Raw genomic sequence first — 21,608 nt, 5'->3', positions numbered from 1 at the left:
AACCAAAACTGTGAAATATGCACGCAGGGCAAATTCACACAAAGCAGAAACAGACAGACAGATGCAAAAGCTACATCCATACTTGAGCTAGTGCGCACAGACTTGTACGGCCCCATAGAACCAGCAGGTAAAGATGGGTACAAATATGCAATAGCGTTTACTGATGATTACAGTGGGATGATTTTTCCCTACTTTCTGAAGGAGAAAAGCTATGCAGAGCAAGCTACAGAAAAATTCAAAGCAGATGTAGCTCCCTATGGGAAGATCAAGTGTATAAGGTCTGACAGCGGTACAGAGTTTACCGGGCAGGAGTTCCAGTCCTTACTTAGGAGTAATGGTATAAGGCACAAGACAAGTGCACCCTACTCGCCCCATCAGAATGGAACGGCCGAAAGGGGATGGAGAACATTATTTGAGATGGCGCGATGCATGCTGTTGGAGAGTAACCTCCCAAAGCATTTGTGGACATGTGCAGTGCAAACAGCAGCTCAGATTCGCAACAGGTGTTACATTAAGCGTCTAGAGCAGACACCTTACTGTGTTTTCACAGGGAAAACACCCAACCTGTCTAATATGAAGGTATTCAGATCAGAATGTTACACGTATAAGCAGGACAAAAAGAAGCTGGATGCTAGGTGTGACATTCAAGGTAAACACAAGAAACTTGTGCAAAAGAAAAAAAAATAAAGGACCAGACAAAGTGAGTAATTCCCTCTACTCCCTATATAGACCAGTGAGCAGTGCTGACCAACATATCATTGGGGTCATCAGGTGGGGACCTCCTTTCATCAGTGTTTCGTCTAGTTGGGCCCACGACACCTCCAGGAGGCTAGACAATGACCACTGGCGTCCCACAGTCACCCCCCTAATGCCAGTCATCACTGCTCCTCACACCACAACAACCACCATTTACAGCCACAAGCTACCTCAGCCTCTCACCAACTGCACACCAGTCACAGCGGGGTGGGGATGCAAACCCTGGTTCAGGTAGGGGGAGAAATAAAAGAGGTAAGATAAGCGGGAATGGGATTCAAACCCTGGTTTGGGTAGGGGGTAATGAAAGTATAGAGGGTGCCAGAGGTGGAGGCAGGACAAGACACACTAGCAGATTCAGCAGACAAACTCACCTAAACAGTCCTATAATCACTAAAAATACCAGCAAAAACAAAGCCATACAACTCACTCTCACCAACTGCACACCAGTCACAGCGGGGTGGGGATGCAAACCCTGGTTCGGGTAGGGGGAGAAATAAAAGAGGTAAGATAGGCGGGAATGGGATTCAAACCCTGGTTCGGGTAGGGGGAAATGAAAGTATAGAGGGTGCCAGAGGTGGAGGCAGGACAAGACACACTAGCAGACACACTATCAGATTCAACAGACAAACTCACCTAAACAGTCCTATAATCAGCAAAAATGCCAGCAAAAACTATGCCATACACCTCACTCAAAGCCAACTCACCCAAAATGGCCGCCTGATTTCAAAAGGATCACATGGGCCAAACCCTCCACTTAAATATCCTGAATTTCTTCTTTGCTTCTAACAAGAGTCTGTTTACCCTAAGTGCTCCCCCTGCTGGGCCCCCAGCTGCTATTGCTTCTTCTTATCCAAATCCACTGACTGGATTTTACTGCTTTATCTGACAGCTCTTTCACTATTTTCCTCACATTCTGTCCACTTACACCCAGCTCCCTCAACAATGAGACAACAGACTTTGCAACAAATCCTCTACATCCTACTTCCACTGGACAGATTCTAACCTTCCATCCTCGCTGCTCTGCTTCTGCCCCCAACTCCACATACCTAAGCTTTTTCCTTTCATATGCTTCTACTACTAATTCCTCCCAAGGAACAGTCAGCTCTATGAAATAGGCTCTCATTCTACTCCTAGAGTAGAATGAGAGCCTATTTCATAGGCCACCCGGTGAGTTGACCTTTTCTTTAAAATTAACATTAGTATTGTTTTAAGGACATTGAACAGAGTGCCCAATGGAACCCTGTCTGTAGCAGCAGGATGGACCAGCGAAAACAGCCAAAATGGATAGAAATGAGCTATTGTTGTGAAAATGGTCTCCTCATTTCTTATTCTTGATAAACAAGCTGGAACTGGGACTCAAGGTCTTAAATAGTGAACTTCTCCTTTAAGCATCTAGGAACACCTAGCCACTTCCTAATATAAAAACTAACTAATCTTTCCATTTTTTCTACAACAGATAATGGAATCTCATATACAGACAGTGGCCATATCAACCTAGGAAACAATCCAAACTGCAGACACCACAGCTTCAACTTTCCTGGAAGTTCTGATTTATTTATTCTATCCAGTCCCTCAGCAACATCTTTCCGAAACATTCATATCTGCCTGGTACCATCTGCCTAAACTCTTTACTGCCTTTTCCCTAATTATTGGAATGCTTTCTTCATCTATTACAAACTTTCTATCACTTAATTTCCCTCTACTTATTTATTTATTTATTTTTAATACTTTATTGTGTTCATTCAGGTCTCAATCACTTCACAAACAGTCATGATAATTCATTTGTGAACACATTTTCTCATTTTTTTCTCCCCTTATGTGCATTTCACCTTCCCCACCCGTGAAATAGACTAAATAAAATACATATGAGTCATTGTCATGATAAACAAATAAATAAACAAAAAATAAGTACTAATCATCATAATAATAGTAAAATATGCATTAAATACATTGAACAAAAACAAAAAACAAACAAACATAAATATGTACCAATACAATGCATGCACCTATGTATGCAGTTTAACCTGTGCTTAGCAGTATTCCTCTTCATTTTAATGTACATGTACTCTTAAACTCTCCCGCCCTTCTAACCCCTCTTCCCCTCCTATCTCCAAGCATACATACATCCATACGCCCACATTCACACCCATATAAATGCATCAGCATATGTTCATCTATCCACACATACACCCACATTCTCATCAGCATAAATGCATCCACATGCACTCACAATCCCCCATCCCTCCCCTTCTTTCTAACACCCCCCCCCTCACATACACACACACACTCACACACATGCATTCACCCATCTATATACAAACACACTCATGTCTAAACCCCCGTAAACAAAATAACAATAACAATTAATCTAAAGTAAAAAAACAAACAAACAAACAAAAAAAACTTAAGTAACCAATTTAACCAAAATACACTGCAGAGGGTATGCATAAATATGAATTGAGTATTGAGTATTAATTTCTCATGAGGGTGGTTTAAGATGGCTCCTCATTGTAAAGGGCCCATTTTTTGTCGTATACATTTTCTTTATTATTAAGTCTATACATTATTCTTTCCGTATTTCTCATTTCTTCTATACTTTCCAACCACTTATCTGTACTCGGTGGTTGTATTTTTTTCCAATTTCTTGTTATTTGTTTAGGTGCTGCTATTCTAAAGACCCAAAACAGGTAGAGGTTTTCCTTTTCCAGTCCTTCTGGTATTATGCCCAAAATAGCATAATGTTGTTGTATTGACACTTCCTTACTTAGTTTTTCTCGCATAAGATGTTGAACTGCTTGCCAATATTTGTCAAGTTTATCACAAGAGTAAAATATATGTGTATAATCAGCGTAGTTTACACCACATTCCCTCCAGCAGCTGGTATTGGTTTGTGCGTATTTACCTATTATTGATGGTGTTAAGAAGTATATAATATTTATCTTCCAGGCATACTCCTGCCAGTAGGGGGATCTTGTATAGGTGTTGGTATCTTTCAGACACCTTTTCCATTCCTCTTCACTAATGGTTTTGTTCAAATCCTGCTCCCACTTGTCCTTAATGTGATCTAACTTTACAGCCCCGTATTCATGTAGAATGTTATATATTTGTCCAGTTGCGCGTTGAGTGTTCTCGCTCTGGCATTTTCTGGCCATGAATTGTATTAGTAAATGTAAATCTTGAGAAGTTTTTAGCTGAACTTTTTCATTAAGGTAATTCCTGAGCTGCAGATACCGATAGAATTGATTGTTTTGAAGCTGATATACTCTCGCTATATTTTCAAATGAATCTACTCCAGTGTCACTGAACATTTGGCTATGCATAATGAGGCCTTTATTCCCCCAGTTCTTAAAGGCATTATCCAGTTTATTTGGAGTAAAATCTGGGTCATTCTGTATTTCTCTTAAACAAGTCAGATCTCCTTCATTGATTTTTATACTCTTACATATTATTCTCCAAGTTTTAACAGTATTATTTACTACAGAGTTATTTGTTTTAATCTGCTTTGTGGTGAAAAGTTTGTTTAAGTTACCAACCAAAGATGTCTACATTTTTTTCCATTTTGGGCACAGTCCTTTGTTCAACATAGTTACAATTAATTTAACCTGTGCTGCATAATGGTAGTTAATTAAATTTGGTAACGCAAGCCCCCCTTCCCTTCTCTTCTGTTGCAAAATTTTAAGTTTAACTCTTGGCTTCTTTTCATCCCATAAAAATCTTCTCAATAAGCTATCCCAGTATTTGAAACTTGTGGGTGGTATATAAAGTGGTATATTTTGAAATAAAATAAAAATCGTGGTAAAACATTCCTTTTTATTGTACTAATCTTTTCCATTAACGTAAGAGGTACATTTTTCCACCTATAGCCCTTTTTCCATCAGATTCTGTAGCGAATTAAAAGTTATATCGCATTACTTTGTTGCGATATAAGATGCGTTCGGTTGGTTTTCCATCAAACAGGACGATTCTAGCGAAATAAAATGACATCACCGGAACGTGGTGATGCGCATTATTCTGACTCGACCAGATGATTTTCCATTACAAAAGTGGCGAATTGTAGCGAATTAGAATGCTCGGTAGCGGGAATTTAATTGCTCGCGCTGTTATTGTCAGCCTCCTGTTATAACAGTTGCTATAACTTTCAAGGCTACATACCTTTTCACCACCGGCTTTCGTTTTATTTATTAGGCTAGTTACTTATTTAGAGTTATGGACCGTAGGATAGGACTAAACATGCTGCTAGTGCTGCTATGTCAGCTTATAATAGCCGTCAGAAATTTAAGGAGGATCCTTCATCCGCAGGATCCGCAGCATAATTAATTCTCGCCTCGCTCTCATCGATGAGAGCGAGGCGAGAATTAATTATGCTGCTTCAGGACCTCCCGAATTGTGTTTAAAAAAAGCAGAGTCTCTGCTCTCGACCAGTTGTTTCTTTTATCATCGGACATTGTTGTTACTAGTTGTTGCTGCTGTTTTGATACCGACAGTATAGGTGAAATGGGGCGGCTGAGCGGCTCAACAACAACATTCGAATCCTCACGCTTTACCAATACCATCTGCGCATGCGTGGCTAGTCTGAATCGCATTAACCTTTTCCATCACTTCTGTAGCGATACAACTTAGCCCTGAACCACCTATTTCGAGCGAATTGATTTAATGCGACAAAACAGGCGTTCTAGCGATTTAACTGTTTTTCCATCACATGTATCGCACTAACTTCTTGATGCGCATCAAATTAAAGCGAATCATGTCGTTGATGGAAAAAGGGCTTATGTAGGTCTTGTTTAACAGACTTTTCCAGTATTCCAAAGTTGCATTGGTAAAATTGGTTCCAGGTTACTTTATGCTGTTTTGGTCCCATTTGAAGTTATAATTATTTTTGAACTGGTTTTCTAATTGGCAGCCTATTTGCATCACTTCAGTTTTATTTAAGTTCAACTTGTATCCTGATACATTACTATATGATGTTATTTCACCCAACAGGGCTGGCAGGGACTTGTAAACACTTGTCAAATATAGAATTATGTCATCTGCAAACAATGCAATTTTATGTTCCTCCTCCCCAACATAAACCCCTCTCACCTCTGCATTCTGTCTGATTCTTTCAGCTAATGGCTCTATGCATAGAGCAAATAATTGTGGTGACAATGGGTCGCCCTGTTTGGTTCCTCTCTTTATTGTGAATGGATCTGATAGTGTTCCGTTAACTCTCACTCTGGCCTGTGGATGTTTATACATTCCTCTAATTAAATTAACAAATGTCTGATTAAACCTAAACTTCTTGCAGATCTCTACTAAGAAGGGCCAAAAAATTCTGTCGAACACCTTTTCTGTGTCAAGTGTTATAGTTAACATGGGTAATTTACTTTTTAAGGCATAGTCTATAACATTAAAAGTGCGGTGGATATTATCACTTAACAATCTGTCTTTCACAAATCCTGTTTGGTCCAAGTTAATTATACTAGGCATTATATTTGACAATCTCTTTGCTATTATAGCTGTGAATATTTTTTGGTCAACATTTAAAAGAGATATAGGCCTATATGAAGAGCAAGATTCAGGGTCTTTACCTTCCTTATACAACACAGAAATTATCGCTGAGTTCCAGGTGCTGGGCCAGAAACCTATTTCCAGAATCGTATTGAAAACTCTACACAAAATAGGTGTTAACAACCCTTGAAACTCCTTATAAAATTCATACGTGTACCAATCACTGCCCGGGCTTCTCCCGGTTTTCCCATTCTTTATGACCTTCACTATTTCTATTTCCGTTATTTGCTGTGTTAACTCTTCGTTCTGATCATCAGTTACTACTGGAAGCTGTAACGTGTCCAGGAAGTTTTGAATGTCTTTATTTTCCACCTGTATTTCTGGGGTGTACAGATCTTGGTAATATTCTCTGAAACCAGATGCAATATTTAATTTTCCCCTCTTGTAAATACCTTTTTTATCCTTAACCCTATATCGCCATTTGTACCATATTTGATACAGGGCTTTTTGAGACCTCTACATCCTCACTGTGATTTTTTTCCACCTGAAAAACCTAATGTATTCAATCAGATACATGCAATGATCAGATCATCCACCAGGGTCCAGTTATACATGCACCTGAGGTTCTTCACTTGGGACATCCAAAATGGCAGCTGTCAGTCAGTCACCCACATCAATTTTCACATGAACATTTTGGAAATTTTTAAAAAGTTAAGGTAAGAAAAACCTACATTTTTTACTGAAACTTCAATAGGAACAGTTACAGCATTGATGCAATCTAAAACTACCTCATATTTCATTACTTATTTTATAGTAAAACCGTGTTGAAAATGTGTGTATCAAAATAGATACAGCAGGTAGATAAAGTAATTTATTTGAAAATCTGTCAATTGTCATTTTATTGCATTTCATACATTATGCATTCCATAAAGCAACATACAGTCTATTTATTATTTAAGAAAATTATTTGAAGGTTTAAATGACATAGTTAGGTTTATTTAGAGTAGAAATTCATAATCTATATTGTATTTTTGTGAGAAAGGATCGCATTGATCATTTCCCAACATGGGAAACCCGGCAGAGATGAAAGCACTGCACAGGCAATCACTTCTCCCATGTCTACTGTGACAAATGCAAGGTCCATCTGTGCCTGAACAAGGAAAGAAATTGTTTTCATGCCTACCATTACACTAAATAGAGGCTGTGAACTAAAAAAAATAAACCAAAGAACCTAAACGTCGGCTTAATTGTTGGGTTTTTCATTGCTGCGTGATTAAAAAGTTATTTTCTATGTTTACTTTTTTATGTTATGAAGTTTAATGGGGTACAACATGTTTGTTGTATATGTTTTTGATAGTTTAAAAAAGAAAAAACTGAGCATTAAATTTCACAAAAAGACCTGATGTATCAAAAGTGATACAAATTAAAAATCATATATGCAAATGTTTGTATTTTTTTTATTTTTTGTCAGAAGGTCTAATAGAGTCAATTTTCAAAGAATCAGAATTTTCTGGGAATTATTTCATGGTTCAGGCTTTACAGGGTTAATAGTGGCTACCATAGATCTTTCTTGTTGTTTCTTTAACTTAAATGCCAGTTTTTTCAAGGAAATAGGACTATTGTCAAAATAACTTTGTTTACAGGGCATTAGGTTTTTTTCAATCTCCATTAATTCTAATGATTTAAGTCGTTTTTTAGTGGCGCATAATTGTGTATATACCTCTGTTGTCTTACTAAGTTTATATTCTTTTTGCAGAACTCCTATCTTCTTTTCTAAGTTGATCTTAGTTTTTTCTTTTTGTTTTATTTCCCAGGAGGAAAGTGCAATTATTTCTCCTCAAACTGTTGCCTTGGCAGCTTCCCATAATACTATGTCCGTTACTTCACCATTATCATTTAACTCTAAGAAGGACTTGATTTTGCTCGCCAGTTTTTCTTTTAAGTGCGGATTTCCCTATAATGAATTATTCAGTCTCCAAAGTGTTTCCCCTTTATCTACATCCATATTCAATTCCATTACGACCGGGGCGTGATCGGTTATTGTTATAGGCAATATTTCACACTTGCAGACTCTTGCAATATCGTTTTTGTACATAAAAAAGTAATCTAATCTTGAAAAGACCTTATGTGCATCAGAGTAGAAAGTAAAAGCTTTCTCACAAGGGTATAAACAAAGCCAAAAACCAATAGACCTATGTCCGTTTTAGCTTTTCGGAGTATGTCTGCAGCTTTTTCTGACTTATGTTTCGTCCTACTCTGGGTATCTATTTTCGGATTCATAACCAAGTTAAAGTCCCCGCCCATAATTATAAGTCCTTGTGCCTCCAACATTAACAATTGTAATACTCTTTTCAAAAGTCCATCCCCTTTTCCTGGAGGATTATATACATTAATTAGTGTTAGACAATGTTCTTCTAGCTTTCCTATTACTACCACATATCTTCCTTCTTTGTCCCTTATACATTTAATTTTTTAGATGTTGAGTGGGAGGAGTAGAACACCTGTGCATTAGCCAATTTTTCCGTTTTAGCATGTTCACCTGTATTTAAATGAGTTTCTTGGAGGAACATTATTTCTCCCCCTTCTTTCTTAAAGGGGAACTCCGGGGCATTTGAAGCGCATTTCCATTGCTAGAGGTTGTCAAATACTGATAGTAGGACACAGACAGGTGCAAATCTGCGCTCCCTGTGTGGAGATAGCGCTGTTCGCTCAGCCTGTCATGCGAGGCTAATACGTGGTGGCTAAGGGACAAGCGCTAACCCTTCCACGTAAAACAACAACTTGCACACAGCAGAAACGTCACACCACTTTATAAACCATCCGACAATAAAGTCACAAGCCTTACCATCAAAACCATATGCATGGTTCTCACATTACTGGCATGGGGACGTTACAAAACAACTTTATAAACAGCATGTAACTCACCGGTTAGTTGTACACTCGCGCATGTGAAAGCCCAAAAGAGTCGATGGACGATAATCACATATACAAAGCAATTATCTTCTCTAGAAAAACTGCGTTCAAGTATTTAAAACATTACAACAATACATGCCCAGTAATATTGTCCTACCCCTTGGGCCTTCGATTGAAGGGGCGAGGGGTAGGCGTAGAAATGTCACCCCTTCGAATTGGGACAGCCCTTCACACTCACGAACGTAATAAGTCCGCGCAGTCAGTTGTTACGTAACCAAAAGCAGCAGCTTTAGCCAGACGTAAACAAACATGTATGCTGCTATGGTGTTCGCGCTGTCCTGGGCTATTCGGATATTTTTAGAAATATCTGCGTCGAATCGACGGAGTGCCATCAGGCGAAGGCGTCTTCGACATCTGGGAGCATTGCTGGATCTTGTTACGGTATGTAGAATGAGAAATTAATGCAAATAACGCGTGTGAGTGAGCAGCTGGTAGCTTCCAGAGCCGGCGTGTGAATATGATAATGTGTGTGTGTGTTTGAAAGTGCTTCTAACTGTACATTTGTGATATCGTGTAATATAGAAACAATTTGCTTGTCTCGTTGGATTTGCAGATTTGAGTAGTATCCTAACCTGGCTAACCTAGCTGAAAGCATAAGCTAACGTTTAGCCTTTGTTACTCGCCTCGTTCCGTTTGGGATAAACATGCAGCTCATGTGTTTTTGAAGCGGTTGTCTTTGTACCAGGTTCAGATTTGATGACATAAATAAATGCACTGCATTGTGTGTGCTATCAATGTGTTGGTTTGGGAGGATGAAAGCCTGATCTTTCCATGTTTTTCTTTCCAGCAGACGGGTCATCCTACAAACTATTGCCGATTGGACCACAACATGTACCCCAATTTTTTTGTTATCCCTTGTATAATAAATCTCTTCATACCAATATCCGTTCCAGTCGTTCATATGATGTTGATGTGATAATCATGCTCACAAACCTTTTGTCCTTAATTTCTTTTATTAGGCTCACATTACAGACTGGTAAGGCAGGTTATTTTCAGAAATAACAGCTTAAAGTGTCTGCTGTAAAGTGTGTGGTGCAAATATGGACAATAAACAGTATGAATATAAACAATATGAACATAAACGGGCAACAGTGCAATCATCGAGAACGAGATGGTGGGGTGACCGGAGCAGGAACAGCGAAGGTGCATGGCACATCGGAGGTGCTGGGCTCAGTGATGTTCTGGGGGAACAAGACACGACATGACATTATAGCATGCACTTTCATCCATTGTAAAAAATGAAAAAAAGGTGTTTCAGAATGCGGTAGTGGTAGCTGTGTGTACAATAGGTGCATGGCACATCAACTCACCGTAAAGTTTGTCTATCATGCGCTCAAACAGAATTAAAAAGCGCTCCGTTTTCTGCTCCATCTCCTCGTGGCGCTTCTGCTCCTTCAGGCTCTCCTGTATCAGGTAATCCATTATGGGATTGGACTTCCTACTTCTTTTTGGGGATGGGGACGACTTTAGAAACCGATCTTCGTTTTCGGCGCTAAACCTGATCAGGCTCTTTGTTTGTGCTTGAGTCCCTGTGAATCAGTCACGTATATAAATACTTGTGATAATAGGTAGCGAAATGACGCTCATGTCACTCAAAAGGAACTTCTCTATGGTTAACCAACTACATTGCTTGTAAATACTCATATTACAATATTAAAAACGACAACTCTTTCGCAGCACCTTCACATGCATTGACCGATTACTCCATGTAAAATAGCGACTTTTCCCATGTATGTTTATAGCAGAAAACAACAGAGATGGGACCAAGTCACACATGTGCAAGTCTCAAGTAAGTCTCAAGTCTTAGCTTTCAAGTCTCAAGTAAGTCCCAAGTCATTTTTTCTTGGGCAAGTCAAGTCAAGTCAAGTCCTGTAACAGGTCAAGTCAAGTCCAAGTCAAGTCACCTTATTATTGCAATTTTACCCGCAGAATCTGATCTTAATAAAGTGAAAAGACAAGATATAAGTAACTGTCAGTAAACATCATTGTCCAATGTGTCCAACCTGTTTAAAAAATATGACAATAATTTGGATTTGCATTGTAATTACTGGTCATCAGTAAAAATACATAATGGAATCAAACAAAACAGAAATGACTTCATAAAATTATTTATTGATGGCTTTCAATCTAAACAGGGTCACTTCTGCCTCACTTCTGCCACTAGTTTAGTATTTTAGTTGCCTAACAAGAAAAAAGCCAAACATAAAAATCATCTGAAAGAAAAAACATACTACAGTATAGAGCATCAGAAACATCTGTATGTTTGATCTGTATCATCTTGAGACACCAGAGCTCTAAACACACAACAAAAAACTGATTATTAGCTTATTGTTCTTAGAAAAATGTCATGTCTGTGGGTTTTTGCCACATTTTTAGTGTCTGTTTAAGTTCTTAGTTTTAACATGTTTTAGTGGTTCATGTCTTAGTTTCGTTAAGTTTTAGCATTAGGTCTTGTTTTTAGTTTTTGCCATGCTATGCCACCTCAGTCTTTCTCCTGCCCTGCCATCAGCTTCACTTCCTTCACCTGTGTTTTCCGCATCAGCTGCACTCACCAATCACCCTCCACAGTATTTAGTTTCCAGATTTCCCCATGCACGGGGTCAGATCCTTGCACATTCACGCCACGTCTTCATGCCGAAGAAAGTGTTTTCATCTGACCAAACACGGACGCGGCGGACTTCGAGGCATTCTGGGAGCTGGCCGGTAAACTTTGGAGCTGTTCGGCACGGGACAGCAGCTCTTGGTCAAGGTGTCTAATGAACTCTTGGATTTTTTTTTGAGAAAGCAGGTTCTCGAGACTTGGGCTGTGAACACATTACACATCTGGGATGAGGCGAGGAGTGTACAGCGTGCTGCGGTGCTGGACATTTTCGGCATGGAGCCGGAAAAAGTAGCCGCGCTGTACACTTCCGTCTTTTGCTGTCAATGTTGAAATTATGAAAGCCGAAGACGATGACTCTTGGTCCCCCTCCCGCTGACATGTTGATGCGTACAAGGTACGAGAGGGCATGACTGATTGACAGGGTAGCGATCCAATCAAGACGCCATTCTCAGCCTGCGCTCCTACTGGGTAATCGATATTGTTTTTTAAATTAATTTCTAAATTTTATATTCAAACTGAAAACATGAACGGAATAACACTCAAATAATTCAAGTCATCGTGTCTCAAGTCAAGTCAAGTCCCGAATCTTTAACTTCCAAGTCCGAGTCAAGTCTCAAGTCTTTTATTTTATGTCAAGTCAAGTCACAAGTCATCAAAACAGAGACTCGAGTCGACTCGAGTCCAAGTCACAGTGACTCGAGTCCCCATCTCTGGAAAACAACTACACATTGCCACCATGTTAAACTCACACAATACACCAGTTATCACAACCTAAAACGATTAAAACAGTTAAATTATGGCAAACAAATAGAGCTACTTACATTTGTGTGGTGCTTTCTTTGCTTCCGCCATTTTTAAAAAGACTCGCGTTCTCACGGTAATCGCATTTACTCTGGGAAATATATCATACCCCTTCGAACGGAGTCTGCCTGGTCGAACCCCTCCGTTTGAAGGGCTACAAAGCCCTTCCCCTAGCCCTACCCCTCGGTCTTAAGGTGAATTGGGACACCCCTACCCCTACACGTGAACGCGCAAAACGGAGGGGAAGGGGTAAGGGGTGAAATGGGATTGGGCCTTGGATAGTTAGTAAACTATCACAACACCTGGCAGAACCAAAGCAACAGCATTGGACTGCTGCAAAACACTTACTGAGGTATTTAAAGGGTACTATGGATCAGGAATTACACTACAGGAAATGTGAGAAAAGCTTACAGCTTGAAGGTTTTAGTGACGCTGATTGGGCAAATGACAAAAATGACAGGAGAAGCACCACTGGATATTGTTTCAGCTTAACTGGTGCAGTAATCTCATGGAAGAGCAGGAAGCAGCCAACAGTGGCGCTATCTAGCTGTGAAGCAGAGTACATGGCTCTAGCAGCAGCTACTCTGGAGAGCATGTACCTTGTTCAACTACTGAAAGGAATAGATGGTAGTAATCAGCATTTACCAGTCAAACTCTTTGAAGACAACCAGGGGGCGATAGCGTTATCCAAGAACCCAGTATGCAGACAGAGAAGCAAGCATGTGGATATAAAATATCATTTTGTACCGTCTGCACACACAGAGGGAAAAATTAATGTTGTTTACTGTCCTTCTGCAGACATGGTAGCTGATGTAATTACAATGTCAAAGGTCAAATTTGAGAAATTCATGGGTTATTTGTTTGGAGAGTAATGATAGCTGGCAGAAGAAATGAAGTAAAGAATGTATTTTTCTTTAATTTAGGTTTTCAGAACTGCCAGTATGTGAAATGGTTTTGTTTTACGAGTTATACTGTAACTGAGCACAGTACAAATTAGTTTTGTAATTTTGTTTTTGGTTTCCACTATACAGTAGAGAGAGCTATAAACATGTCTGAGTGGGAGTGTTAAGCCTGATTCTTACTCGGCGCAACCGCGCAACTGTTCTGGCTCGAGAACCATTAATGACGTCATCGAAAGCGCCAGCCCCTTCACAGTTCCTTCAGCTCATAAGCGCAGTTTGCGCCGAGTATGCGTCACATTTGCAGTTCTCTCCAGACCAGCGGGCGTCACTGTTGAGGAAACAAGCTGAAGAACCGGACGAAGAAAAGCATTCGAAGAAAGCATACACAATGCCACCTGTGGTGTCACGTCAGCAGAGGCTGGCACATCTGATGCGGAATGAATTTACTCTGGGTGTAGAACTGTATATGTATCTCAGAGCTAAGCGGCTGCGGCAAAAACAGAAGAGAAGGTGGAATGTTCGTCCTTTGCAACAAGACGAACTTTGTCAAACGTTGTCCTTTGGGACAACGTTGTCCCAGTGTAACTTCATAGACGTGTCGTACAGATGTTTGTAGAGGCGCACCCTCTCGGTCACCGCGGTCTCTGCAGTGTTCATGTTTCCTTTCTCTTGGTCAGCTGTTTCCGGTTGAGCTCGCGCGAAGTCAGAAAAAAAGTTGTGTGCGCGACCTTGCGACGCGCGAGGATTTTTTAGCTTGCGACTGGGGGCGTGGCGGAATTTTGGGTCACGTGACCGTTTGCGCCATTTGCGACCAGCTAGTAAGAATGGGTCAAAGCGAGGTTGCGCCGAGTAAGAATCAGGCTTTAAGGTATATATGACGTAGTGACGTCAGCGCCACCACCATGTATATTATGTTGAATAAACGGCTGACTCAGCAGTGAGCGTGAGTGTGTTCAGCCAAAGAGAGACGGTCTCCGTGTATTTCTACTAGTAACGCTAGTATGGCGTGATCTTTGTGCCACCAGGTTGAGCGCGCAGTGACACTGATTTGAGGGCACAGATCTATCTGAAGGAACAATAATTTTAAGCGTGTGCGTATGAATCCCACACACGCTTGCTCATAGGTGCTCGGACACGCGCTCAACTCTGACAAACTGCTCGCTCGAACGGCTCACTCTGCTCGCGCTCTGCTCTATCTCTCTGCTCGCTCGCGGCTCTGTCTCTGCGCTCGCAACTCTGTTAGTTGTATGTAAATGAGCCACGCCACCAGCCAATCACAGACTGGTAGTTTTCACAGACTGGTATTTGTGTGATAAATAATAAAAAAATAAAGAGGAAGAATTGTAATAATCATGTTAAAACTGGTGTAGTTGGGTGCTAGCTAGTTAGCCTTCTGATTACTGTTGTAGGGTGTCACAAATATTTTAGAGAAAGAAACCTAACATCAACTTTTTTATTTGTTTCTCTTTATATTCTTTTATGTATTTTTAATGCTTCTTCCACTCCCTGCTGCAATGCTTTTATTTTATGTAAAGCACTTTGAATTGTTTTGTACATGAAATGTGCTACAAATAAACTTGATTTGATTTTGATTTGATCAAAATCTAAAACGGTAGAAAAATAAAACTACACCAGCTTAGAAAATTAAATGTTTGAAGTATTGAAGAGGTTGTTTTTACCTAGTAAGTTATGAACTATAGCAGCTGACCCACAGTGGGTTTTTTTAAACTTTTAAACTTTAAACTGATCAATTGTGTTATTGGTTTAATCTGTAATGGTTACTGGTTTGACAAAAAAATATAACATCTAGTTTAATTCCTTTAGGGTGATGGTAGAAGTTCAATTGAGTCTGCACTGCAGACTCTGCACTGATTGGCTGGTGGCGTGGCTCATTTACATACAACTAACAGAGTTGCGAGCGCAGAGACAGAGCCGCGAGCAGCAGAGAGATAGAGCCGAGCGCGAGCAGAGTGAGCCGTTCGAGCGAGCAGTTTGTCAGAGTTGAGCGCGTGTCCGAGCACCTATGAGCGAGCTTGTGTGAGATTCATACACACACGCTTAAAATTATTGTTCCTTCAGATAGATCTGTGCCCTCAAATCAGTGTCACTGCGCGCTCAACCTGGTGGCACAATTATCACGCCATACGCTAGCCGGTTAAGTTCTTCACTGTGTGTCTAGTAAAACGCAAGTGCTGCTGCGTAGCCTAGAGATGGCTATATCCCCACACCTATCATTACATAGTTTGGGGCTCTAAAAACTGTCCAGCTTACCGCAGGTTCTAATACAGCAGCAGCTGCATTGACATGTTCACTGCTCGATTCGCCGTCGCCTCCACTACAACCACCACCACCAACATATTTGACATCACTCACCGGAGCAGATGAAGGGCCTGCTGTTCCGAACATGTCAATAAGTTTGACACATTTTGCAGCTTCCGTTTGAAGTTTGCGCTTTTTTTTGTCGCGCAGTTTCTCTGCGCCTCCCTTGCGTTTCCAATCCATCACTAAGTGAACACCGCTGCACAAAGTTCCACACGGAGAGTGAAGGTGTTTCTCTATTTCATGATTGGCTCTTTTTTAGACTGTCAGTGATGATAACCAATGGCCTGCAGTTGCCTGTCGTAAGGGCCGGTTGATCGGAACAGACTCGCTGCTGATTTTATTTTTCTTCATGCATTATGCAGATATGACGATGAAGATATATAACAGCCTAATAATAAAAATAATAATACATATTATTAATATACATGTCGGATCTGCCGGCCCAAATAGCACGTCGGCCCACCGGGCAAATGCCCGGTACGCCCGATTATCACCCCATGCCTGGCGGCAGATATGCCGTAGCTGGTTGAACAGTCATATAGTGGTTGAGGACAGGTGTTGTGCCAAAAAATGATTGTCTGCCAGAATCTGATTTGCCGCCGCGGGAGCGCGCACACCAGCCCGTTGAGCGGTAGCGCAAAACCGTCTGCTTTTCTCTGGATTAAGCGATCATAGGCTATGCAGATACATACAACTGCATTGTAATGTAGACCTAATTATAGCTTCGAAAGATTGACGTTTATCACGTAAAGACAATTACGTGATAAACATGTATCTGTGCTCGGTATATCTGATGACTTTGTAGAGCCCTGTCTTTGGAAATTAGACTGTAATGAATATGATTTAGGCTATTGGTGGATTTTCAATAAAGATATGATAACTTTTGCAACGATCCTCGTGACTACATTGTTTTTTATCTGATCTGGGCTCTTCATAGTATTTGCTTCCCATGATGCGTTTTGCAGTTATCAATCAGTGTAGGTACCGACAGACACAAGTGGTTTCCCAACTGATGCAATTTATTGTATCCATCTTGTTATAGAATCATAAACACACCGTGAAAACTAAAAACACAGAGAGGACAACAATTAGCTTGCTTGAAATAAAAGACAGTTGGCAAATAAAACTACTTCTACAACATAAAACCGACAAAATACCTCGTTGGCTGAGTACCACATAAGGAATTAGGCTTTCTTCTTATTTTGCTTGGCTTACTTCGTTTCTTAAACTTTTCCTTTTCTTTTACCTTTCGAGATCGCTTCTTCTTTACTTATTGCTACTCAGCACAAGCACAATCTGACATCACAGCGCCCTCTAGTGGCGCTTCGCAAAATGAATATAAAAATACAGAAAACATGTAGAAATAGAAATGTGGCAGTTACACTCCCACCAAATCAAACACTCTTCACAGTGGGATTTCCATAACACAAACTCAAACTGACACATAGTCTGAACAGTAAAAATGAATAAAATAAATTTACTCTGCTTCTATCAAAACAATAACTTTATGTATAGGTCGTTCCAATGAAACCGTTTTCACTGGTTTGTCAGTTTTGTCATATGTCCTGTCACCAACTAAAAGTCTGACCTTTCTCACTTTATTGTCTGGTCCAGGATAGACAGCTGTGATCTTAGCTAGCTTTCATTCGTTGCGTGGTGCAAGATCTTCTTGTAGAAGCACTATATCATTTATCTGCAGATCTCTTCTGTGCGCATTCCACTTCTGTCTTGGTTGCAAGTTGAGCAAATATTCTTTCCTCCAACGGATCCAAAACTCGTTGGCCAAATATTGCACTCTTCTCATCTTTTTTGAAGATACAAATCTTCTTTTGTGAACTCTCCTGGTGGAGGTTGAACAATGGTTGACTTCATGGTTAGGATGTGGTTCGGTGTCAATGGTTCAGGGCCTGTTGGATCATTCAAATATTCCACAGAAAGTGGCCTACTATTGATAATCGCCATGACTTCGTACAACAAGGTTCTCAAAGATGTAGTGTCGAGTTTCTTCACTGAATGGTCAAGAACAGCTGAAAGAATACTACGGATGGTCCTTATCTGCCTTTCCCAGACTCCGCCCATGTGGCTTGCTGATGGAGTATTCATGAGAAATTCACATCCAAGTAATTTCACCTTTTTCTGATCCATATCCTTCAATAGATTAGCAAACTCTCTCTGGGCACCAACAAAATTGGTTCCCCTGTCACATCTTAGTTGCCGAACATTACCTCTGATTGCAATAAACGCTCGCAAAGCATTGAGGAATGCGTCTGTGCTTAAGTCGTCTACTACTTCAATATGTATGGCTCATGAACATAGACATGTAAGTATGAGTCCATACCTTTTGAGCTCTTTCCGTCCATTTTTGATGAAAATCGGACCAAAACAATCCATGCCTACATAGGTGAAGGGTGGTGTAGGCTCTGTCCGATCTACTGGTAAATCTCCCATGCTTTGAGACTCTGTTTTCCGTCTGTACTTGCGACACTTGACACACTTGAAGATGTATGATGAAACTGCACGGCTCCTTCCAAGGATCCACCAACCGTTAGCTCGCAGTTCATTCATAGTCATTCCACGACCTTGGTGCTTAACCTTAGAGTGAAAATGTCTTATCAATAAAGTTGAAATATGACTGTCCTTGGGGAGTATTGCTGGATGCTTCACGTGTGGATGTAACACTGCTTGACTCAAACGTCCGCCAACTCTGAGTACTCCTTCTTCGTCCAGAAAAGGACTTAGCTTGTACAGTTTATGGTCGTTGGTCTTGGAAACAGTTTTCTTTGATTTCAGACTCTTTATTACTTCAGCAAAAGCTTTCTGTTGAACAAGTTTAATGACAAACAGTTCTGTTTCTTTTCTCTCTTCTAAACGTGTACTTTCTTTACTCTTCTGCATTTCACCCTTAAATTCCTTGACCCTTTTTCTCAAGATTGCAAGTGCTCTTATCAGTCTTGACCATTCTGAGAACTTCTCAAATCTGTCAAGAATAGTTAGCTCTTCTTTGGCATTGGTTGTACACACAAAAACTTTGCGAAGTTCTGGGTCATTTTCCTTGGTCTCTCCCACCTTGATATCTCTATCGGGTAGGTTCCTTTCCCGGAGAAAGGCTGGTCCTGTGAACCAATCAGATGACTTTAGTCGTTCTGCTGTTAAACCTCTAGAAGTGTGGTCTGCAGGGTTGTGCTCTGATGTAACATGCGCCCATTGCTCTGGTTGTGTGCTTGATTTGATTCTTTGAATGCGGTTAGCAATAAACACTTGAAATCTTCTGGCATCATTATTAATGTAGCCGAGAACGACAGTTGAGTCTGTCCAGAAGAACTCTTGTATGTCTGAGATTTCAAGCTCTGTTTTGAGTAGATCACTGACTCTAACGGCAACAACTGCTGCTGAGAGCTCGAGTCGAGGGATAGTTGTGACACTAGAAGGTGTGATTCTTGACTTGGCCATTACTAAACAACAATGAACCTGATCTTTTTGGCTAATGACTCGCATGTAAGTACATGCACCATATCCATTGACGCTGGCGTCTGCAAAGTGATGTAACTCATAGCTTTTGACTTCTCCAAAATCACACGGAACAAAACATCTTTGAATCTGTAAGTCAGCTAAATTGGAAAGATCTTTGATCCATGACTCCCACTGGGGTCTTAAGTGCTCTGGAAGCTCTTGATCCCAGCCTACCTTATCCCGGCACATTTGCTGAAGAATCTGCTTGCCTACGAGAACAAACGGTGCAATAAAGCCAAAAGGATCATAAATAGAGGCTACGGTGGAAAGTACTCCCCTTCTTGTCAATGGGTTTGACTTGACTTGAACTCTGAATTTGAATGTGTCTGATGTGACGCACCATTCTACTCCAAGGGCTCTTTCAATGCGTGGCGAACTAAGAGACATATCCAGATCTTTAACTGTGGCAAGCTCTTCAACTGGAATAGTGGACATAACACTCTCACTATTGGACACAAACTTGTGAAGTCTTAACTTCCCTGTAGAGCACAGCTCTCTTGAGTCTTTGATAAGTTGAATAGCTTCGCTCTCAGTAGAAACGCTTGCCAAGCCATCGTCAACATAAAAGTTTCTCTGTATGAAGCGTATTGCGTTCTCTGGAAATCTATCTTCACCTTGGGCCGCAAGGTGTTTCAAACCGAAGTTGGCACAGCCCGGAGAAGACGCTGCACCAAAAAGATGAACTTTCATCCGATAGACTGATGGTGTCACTTCCAAATCTCCCTTCTCCCACCAAAGCAACCTTAAATAATCCTGATCTGCTTTTGTGACGTGGAATTGGTGAAACATTCGCTCTATATCACACATGAATGCGACAGAACTTTTGCGAAAACGACAAAGAACACCCACCAACGTGTTCGTCAGGTCAGGACCGGTTAACAGATGGTCATTGAGAGAGGTGTCTTGGTACTTGGCGGAGGCATCAAATACAACTCTGATCTTTCCTGGTTTATGTGGGTGATAAACCCCATGGTGTGGAATGTACCATGCAGGATTATTGTCTATTTCTTCATCAGGGATCTTTTCTGCGTCACCTCTTGCGAAAGTTTGTGTAGTCACTGTAATATGTTTTGTCTTTCTTAAGCCTCTTTTCCAGACACTTCAAACGATGTATTGCACATATTTTGTTGTCAGGTAGCTTCGGTCTGCCATCTCGAAATGGTAATGGCATCTCATAGTGACCCCTTTCATTTCTCTTGATGTTCTCTCTAAGTTTGGTGAGAAACTTCAAATCTTCTTGTGAAACAGGATTGTCATCTACGGCCTTTTCAGAGAAGTCTGCTTCAAGCGCCTTGACAATATCTGAAGGAGTGACATCTCTCACCTTTGTTCTGTTTACATAATGAACACTTTTCTGAAGCATTACGAAAGGCTTGAGTTCTGGAATGACACTCTTGACAATAATGTGGTGACTGATTCCAATTGCATCTCCGTAGTTCAAACAGGGATTACTTTGCCCGACGATGCTCCAACCGAGATCTGTGCGCTGAGCATACGGTTCGTCTTCTTTGCCTGAGACAATCTCTCTTGGAAGTAGAGCTTGTGAGCAGTTGTATCCAATCAACAGTCCTACTTCACAATCTTGCAAAGGTGCGATTTCCGATTGTAGGTGTTCCAAATGTGACCAGTCTTTAGCCGTTTCGTTAGTTGGGATGTGAGCTTTGTTGGCTGGAATAAACTCTCTTGTATAAGTTGGAGGTAGAGTTATCCTCTTACTTAAGTTAAAGCCACGAACTTGGAGATTTTGAAGTCTGCAAGACTGAACAACTGTGGTCTGAGAAGACATAGTAGATAACTCTAGTCTGACAGGTTCTTGGGTTGTTTCAAATGAGTCAGCAACTTCACTGAGTACAAAGGTAGTGTCACTTTGCAAGTCCAGTAAGGCCTATACAAGGACTTCTTTGGGGTTTGCTGAAGATGACAGCCACACAGGAATGATCGCAGCTGTTTGTGTATTGTTTTCTTTGCTTACAACTCTGTTTGTTGTAGCTGAGACTGTAACTTGTTCTTGAGCTTCATTGTTCTGACTTGGTTCAGTATTTGTGTTAGACTTATCAGGATGTTTATTTCCATTCTTAATTTTGACTCTATCTTCATGAAGACAAGTAGGATGCCTCTTGCTGCACTTCTCAGAAATGTTGCGGTTGGTACAGTTCTTTGAATAGTGACTTGATTTAAGACAACCAAAACACAACCTTTCTGACTGAATGAACATGCCACAGCCACAGCTTTCTCCAGAAAACTTCTGCATTTGT

The 21,608-nt window shown here is 40.7% G+C and overlaps 1 long non-coding RNA gene across 1 annotated transcript; it reads right to left on the bottom strand.

Moving 5' to 3' along the window:
• Positions 1 to 10,236: 10,236 nt before the first annotated feature.
• On the bottom strand, positions 10,237 to 16,000 carry LOC142374541 (uncharacterized). Its single transcript, XR_012768739.1, has 3 exons — positions 15,895 to 16,000; positions 10,527 to 10,745; positions 10,237 to 10,397 (listed from the first exon to the last, which is right to left on the bottom strand). It is a non-coding gene; the product is annotated as an uncharacterized LOC142374541 (long non-coding RNA).
• Between the last annotated feature and the right edge of the window lie 5,608 nt (positions 16,001 to 21,608).

The sequence above is a fragment of the Odontesthes bonariensis genome, chromosome 23, assembly GCF_027942865.1.
Source record: "Odontesthes bonariensis isolate fOdoBon6 chromosome 23, fOdoBon6.hap1, whole genome shotgun sequence".
Lineage (NCBI taxonomy): Eukaryota > Metazoa > Chordata > Actinopteri > Atheriniformes > Atherinopsidae > Odontesthes > Odontesthes bonariensis.
This window is presented reverse-complemented; position numbering and strand designations above follow the sequence as displayed.